The sequence below is a fragment of the Lupinus angustifolius genome, chromosome LG19 (genome assembly GCF_001865875.1).
Source record: "Lupinus angustifolius cultivar Tanjil chromosome LG19, LupAngTanjil_v1.0, whole genome shotgun sequence".
In the NCBI taxonomy this organism is placed as follows: Eukaryota; Viridiplantae; Streptophyta; class Magnoliopsida; order Fabales; family Fabaceae; genus Lupinus; species Lupinus angustifolius.
The window spans coordinates 7924109-7930647 of NC_032027.1; the positions used below are offsets into that span (position 1 = coordinate 7924109).

A 6539-nucleotide genomic window follows, 5' to 3' on the forward strand; every position below is an offset into this window, starting at 1 on the left:
CTGGTGCTAGGCTGAGCGGCTAAGCAGGTCTGCTCAGCTGCCTGGTTGAGCAGTTTGGTCTAGGTCAGGTAGGTTGCCAGGTAAGGCAGGTGGCCAAATCAGCTCAGCGGGGCTTGTTCCACGCTCAGCTGCCTGGTTGAGCACCTTGATTTTCTTGACTTTTGTTGCATTTTGACCATGAATCTTTTCTCTTCTTTTCTTCATTTTATTTCCTACAAAATACATAAAAAGGCAATACAAATATAAATATACCAAATTGTGATATTTTATACAAAAAGTATTGTTTTAAGTTGGTTTTTCTCAATTATGCTTAAGATAAGTGCCATAAAATGATGGTGAAAAGTGTATACTTTTGACACTTACCCCCAATCAATCTATGGGTAATGAACTAATTCATTTCATAATGTGTGGTTACTCCTCCCAACCTTCTAGTCTATCTAAAGATGCAGTGTGAATTTACACCACTAGACCAATGCATAATAACCCGACGTCTTAGAAGATGGCATCCATGAAAGTGAGTAAACAAAGAAGAGAGGAAACAAAAGGTGAAAAAAAAGAACTCACCAAAGAAGATGAAGAATGAAGATATTTTCTGAATAATATCTCATCAATTTTCTTATTGAATGAATGATTGAATTACAGATGCAAACTATTATATAACAAGAGAAGTAGGAAACTAAGAAAACAAAAGACTAACAGTTTCTATAAACAGAAACCAGAAGATAATTGAACTAACTAACACTTACTAAAACTAGAAAGTTCTAATTCAATTCTTGAAATTCTTCTTTTTCTTTAGCACTTTCTTTTCCTTTAGTGATTGATGAGAAACTAGACTCTTTTATCATCCCCTGCAAGCTAGGAGGTGGATAATGCACATTCCCAGCTTGGATATCAGATGGTGAAAAGGAACATTGGGCGAAGCTTTTGTAAGACAATCAGCAAGTTGATTTTTAGTAGAAATTGGCATAAGATGAACAACTCATTCTTGAATCCTTTCACGAATGAAATGGCAATCGATCTCGATATGTTTGATTCTCTCATGGAAAACTGAGTTTGCTGCAATGTAGAGTGCAGACTAGTTGTCGCAGTAGATGATGATGGGAGTGATATTGGTAACTTGTAGATCAAGAAGGATAAAACTCAACCATCTAGCCTCACATCCAGCCAAAGATAAGGCACGATATTCAGCTGCTGCAGATGATCTTGATACTGTCTTTTGCCTTTTGCTTTTCCATGAGATTAAGGAGTCTCCTATGAAAAACAGAAACAATTAATAGATCTTCTTGTGTCAACACAAGAACCTCAATCAGAGTCACTGAATCCTGTGACTTTTGGGAAGTTATGAGAAGAAAAGAAGAGGCCTTTACCAGAAGCATTTTTGAGATACTTGACCACTCTTAATGCTACCTGATAATGAGTATCAGTTAGATTAGCCAGAAACTGACTTAGATGACCAACTGAAAAAGCTATATATGGCCTTGTGTGAGTTAGATAGATTAGCTTTCCAACTAATCTTATGTATTTGGTAGGATCCTTCAGTAGTTCTCCACATTTTCCAAACAGTTTGACATTAGGGTCCATAGGGACAGCAGATGGCTTAGTACCAAGGAGTCCAATCTCTTGTAGTAGGTCCAAAGTGTATTTTCTTTGGCATAAGTTGATTCTTGATGTTCCTCTAGCTACCTCCATTCCAAGGAAGTATCTCAATTCTCCTAGATCTTTGATGTTGAATTCCTTATTGTGAAGTGACTTCAGCAGGTTGATTTTTGTCATGTCATTTCATGCTACAATTAAGTCATACAACATAAACAAGCACTGCATTAAAAGTATCATTAGTGGGTTTAGTGAACAATGAATAATCAACTTTGGATTGAGAATACCCGAATTCAGTGAGGACAACAATGAGCTTTGTATTCCATTGTCTACTGGCGTCCTTTAATCCATAAAGAGATTTCTGCAATTTACAACCAAAGATGGAATAGGAACAAACCCGGTGGAGGTTTCATGTAAACCTCTTCCAACATATCTCCATGCAAGAAAGTTGTATTAACATCCATTTGATGGATGTGCCATTTGTTGATGGCAGTCGAGGCTGATAAAATTCTAATGGTGGTCATTTTTACAACAGGGCTAAAAGTTTCAAATAAAATCAAGACCAGTAGTTTGATTATAGCCTTTTGCAACCAATCTAGCCCATCAGAGTTGTGCTTAATTTTAAAAATCTATTTAAAACCAATAGCTCTTTTGTTATTAGGGAGCTTAATGAATATCGAAGTGTTATTATCCACAAGGGCTTTGAGTTAATTGTCAATGGCCTTTTTCCAGGAATCATGTTGCAAAGCTTCTGCAAATGATGAAGGTTCAGTATGGGAATTAATGTTTAGGATTAAATGTTTGTGTTTAGATGAAAATTTCTTATAGGACAAGTAATCACTTATAGGGTATTGAGTGTTAGGGTTGGGGTTGTTTAAAGGAGATGTGGCCAAGGATACAAGACAATGATAGTCTTGGAGGTGAGAGGGAGGACCTCTAATTCTTGTGGATCTTCTAAGGTTTGTGGTATCCTGAATAACACGAGTAGGTTCATTCTCTAAGATAGGCTCATCTTGAACTTCCCGTGTTATGTCCTGTTCATTGGTTGTTATGTGAGTAGGGTAGTCAAGAAAATGGTCATTATCACTAAAAGAATTTGTAGGCAATGCAGGATTACCTTGGTCTTTATCAGAAATATGTTCAATGTAGAAGGGAAGAGAGTTTTCATAAAAACTCACATTTCTAGACATAAAGGTTTCTCTTTTTTTTCAAATCAAAGACTTTGTATCCTTTTGTACCTGCTCTAAATCCAATAAAAACACACTTCCTAGACCTTGGATCAAGTTTCTTTCTATGACCAGCAAGAGTAGATGCAAAGCATAAACATCCAAAAACTTTAAGAATCATGAGATTAGGATCATGTTTAAACAAAATTTGATATGGTGATTTATGAGACAAATAGACACTAGGCTGCCTATTAATCAAGTAAACAACATGACATACAACATAATTCCAAAAACATTTTGGAAGAAAAGATTGGAAAAGCAAGGATCTAGCTACAACTAATATGTGTTGATGCTTCCTCTCAACTATACCATTCTGTTGAGGAGTTTCAACACAAGTGATTTGGTGAATAATACCCTTAGAAGTATAGAATTGATTCAATTTAAACTCAAGACCATTATCGGTTCTTACACGTTTAACTTTGATGTCAAACTGATTTTCCACAAAACTAATAAAGTCTTTTAATAGAGTTGAGGATTCAGATTTCAGTTTCATAAGATGGATCCATATGTATCTAGATTTATCATCTACAATGTTTTTAAAATATCTATGTCCTAATATAGAGGGGATGGACAGGGGTCCCCATATATCAACATGAATTATATCAAACAAACTTAAGGATTCAGATACACTAGACTGAAAAGGCAACCTTTTATGTTTAGCAAAGTAACATACATCACAAGGATCTTTATTAGCTTTTGATTGTATAAAAGGAAACTGTTTATTCATGGTTACTAGTTAGACATGAGATAAATGGTCTAACCTCTTATGCCATACATCATTATAGTAGCTATTAAAGTGATTTAGACAAGTAGGTGTGCCAATTGTCAAGCTAGAATTATTAACAGCATATAGTCTCATCCTAATTTCAGCTGCGCCAATCATCTTCAAGGTATTCTGCTCCTGACTTAAGCATTTGTGCTTTAAAAAGATTAATTTGCAATCAAGAGCAGCAGTGAGTTTAGAAACATATATTATGTTGAAGTTGAAACTAGGTATATAGAGATCATTAGATAGATACATATGATTGGAAAATAAGACAGTTCCTGAAAATGAAGTTAGGACAATCCTCCCATCAGGCAGCTTTACATTAATAGGTTGTATTTGTCTAAAAGATTGGAATTCTAACATTGAGTAGCACACATGATCAGTGGCTCCAGTGTCAAAAATCCAATCTTTTGATTTTACAAAACAAAATGGATTTTGATAGTTACCTAAAGGGTTTATGCTCATTTGATTAGTGGTGTGAAGTGGCTACTGTATGTTTTGCTTCATAATGTTCAAGATAGCTTGTTGTTGATCTATTGTGAATGGCATGGAATGAGAATTACCTGACTCTTCTTGCATCTTGTCAATGTTATGTTGACTCTTCTCATCACCATCATTTTCACCAACTAATAGGCTATTAATTTTTCAAGTACCAGGTGTAGATCTTGGGGAAAAACTATGTTTCCTATAATACACATCAACTATGTGTCACATCCTATTGCAATACGGCAAAACTTGGAACTGTTTCCTCTGCTAAAATTGGTTCTTCCCATTCCTGAAGAACTAGGATTAAAACTTCTAAAACTTCTTCTTTTCCCCTTCCTCTACTATTAGGATCTTCTATGTTGTTGACAAGAATCTTGGGTTCTTCAAAAGAAATTGCTATTTGTCTTTCTTGTTATGTGAGGAGAGCATAGGCTTTGTTTATGCTTCCATGAGCATAATTTGGGATCTCAAAGGGGAATATTTCTCATTTAACCCCTTTAAAACCTAATAACATAATCATTCTCTCTATATCATCTAATTATTAGGATCAAAGTGCAGCGGCATTTGATTTCACACAAACAATTTGGTATAGGTCTGAACTTGTCAAGTTCTTCCTACACACTCTTTAATTGAGTGTGATATGCATTGATTGAAATATTACCTTGTTTAATGTTGTAAAGTTCCTCTTGTAGTTCATCAATTCTGAATACATCCCCTTGGTAGAATCTCTCTTTGAGATCACTCTAGATTTCATAAGTTGTCTCAAGCCAGAGGACAGATTGAGCAATGGAAGAATACAAAGATTGGCTTATCCAAGATACCACAAATGTGTTGCATCTGTCCCAAACATCAAAGAGAGGTTCATGGGGTAAAGGTTTAGGTAATCGTCCATCAATAAATTCTAACTTGTATTTGGTTTTTAGGGCTCTCCACATGGCTCTAGACCAAGAATGGTAGTTTCCCTCAGTTAGAGGGACAAGCACTAATGTTGCTCCTGGATTTTCGTTAGGGTATATGAAGAAAGGACTAGATGGATTTGATAAGGGATTAGTATCCATTAAAGAAGGGAAGAAAAGAACGATGAGAAAGAGAAAGAGCCTAAAGAGATGGAATGCGCAACAGAGCTTCTTATTTAAGCTCTAATACCATCTAAGAAGATGACATCCATGAAAGTGAGTAAATAGATAAGAGAGGAAACAAAATGTGAAGAAGAATAAGAACTCACCAAAGAAGATGAAGACTGGAGATCTTTTCTGAATAATACATCATCAATTTTATTATTGAATGAATGATTGAATTACAGATGCAAGATATTATATAACAAGAGAAGTAGAAACTAACTAAACAGAAAAAACTATTAGTTTCTATAAACAGAAACCATAAGATAATTGAACTAACTAACACTTACTAAAACTAGAAAGTTCTAATTCAATTCTTGAAATTCTTCTTTTTCTTTTGCACTTTCTTTTCCTTTAGTGATTGATGAGAAACTATACTCTTTTATCACCCCCTGCAAGCTGGGAGATGGATATTGCACATTCCCAGCTTGGATATCAGATGGTGAAAAGGAACATCGGGCGAAGCTTTTGTAAGACAATCAACAAGTTGATTTTTAGTAGAAATGGGCATAAGATGAACAACTCATTCTTGAACCCTTTCACGAATGAAATGGCATAAGTTGATTTTTAGTAGAAATTGGCATAAGATGAACAACTCCTTCTTGAATCCTTTCACGTATTATCATCCATTTGATGGATGTGCCATTTGTTGATGTTAATCAAGGCTAATAAAATTCTAATGGTGGTCATTTTTACAACATGGCTAAAAGTTTCAAAATGATCAAGACCAGCAGTTTGATTATAGCCTTTTGCAACAATCTAGACTTATATTTGTCTATAGTCCCATCAGAGTTGTGCTTAATTTTAAAAATCCATTTACAACCAATAGCTCTTTTTTTTATCAAGGAGCTTAGTGAATATCCAAGTGTTATTATCCACATGGGCTTTGAGTTCATTGTCAATGGCCTTTTTCCAGGAATCATGTTGCAAAGCTTCTACAAATGATGAAGGTTCAGTATGGGAATTAATGTTTAGGATTAAATGTTTGTGTTTAGATGAAGGTGTCTTATAGGACAAGTAATCACTTATAATGTACTTAATGTTGGAGTTTTTTAAAGAAGATGTGGCCAAGGATACAAGACAGTGATAGTCTTGGAGGTGAGTTGTCCATTGATCAATACTATTTGGTGCCAGCCGTGTAAACCATGTTAGGGTCAATCGTTCCATGGAAAAGCATAGAGGCCTCAAAGACGTTTAAGTGGTGTTGTGGGTTAGTGGTCCCGTCATATTGGTCGGTGTTACTTGGGCGGGTTAGATGATTAGGGTGTGGTGAGGAAATGATTTCTTCGGTGAAGAGGTGTCTTGCTCGTGAGGAGGTATAGTCAAAGATCTGGGTGGTTTTTGTGTTTG

General features: G+C 35.4%; 1 long non-coding RNA gene across 1 annotated transcript in view; it reads left to right on the forward strand.

Annotated features, from left to right (window-relative positions):
• LOC109334456 overlaps window positions 1-6539 on the forward strand; it is a 17669-nt gene that overhangs the window by 2201 nt on the left and 8929 nt on the right. Inside the window, exon 2 of the long non-coding RNA XR_002106099.1 lies at window positions 516-518. This is a non-coding gene — a long non-coding RNA (uncharacterized LOC109334456). The remainder of the gene's footprint in view (window positions 1-515; window positions 519-6539) is intronic.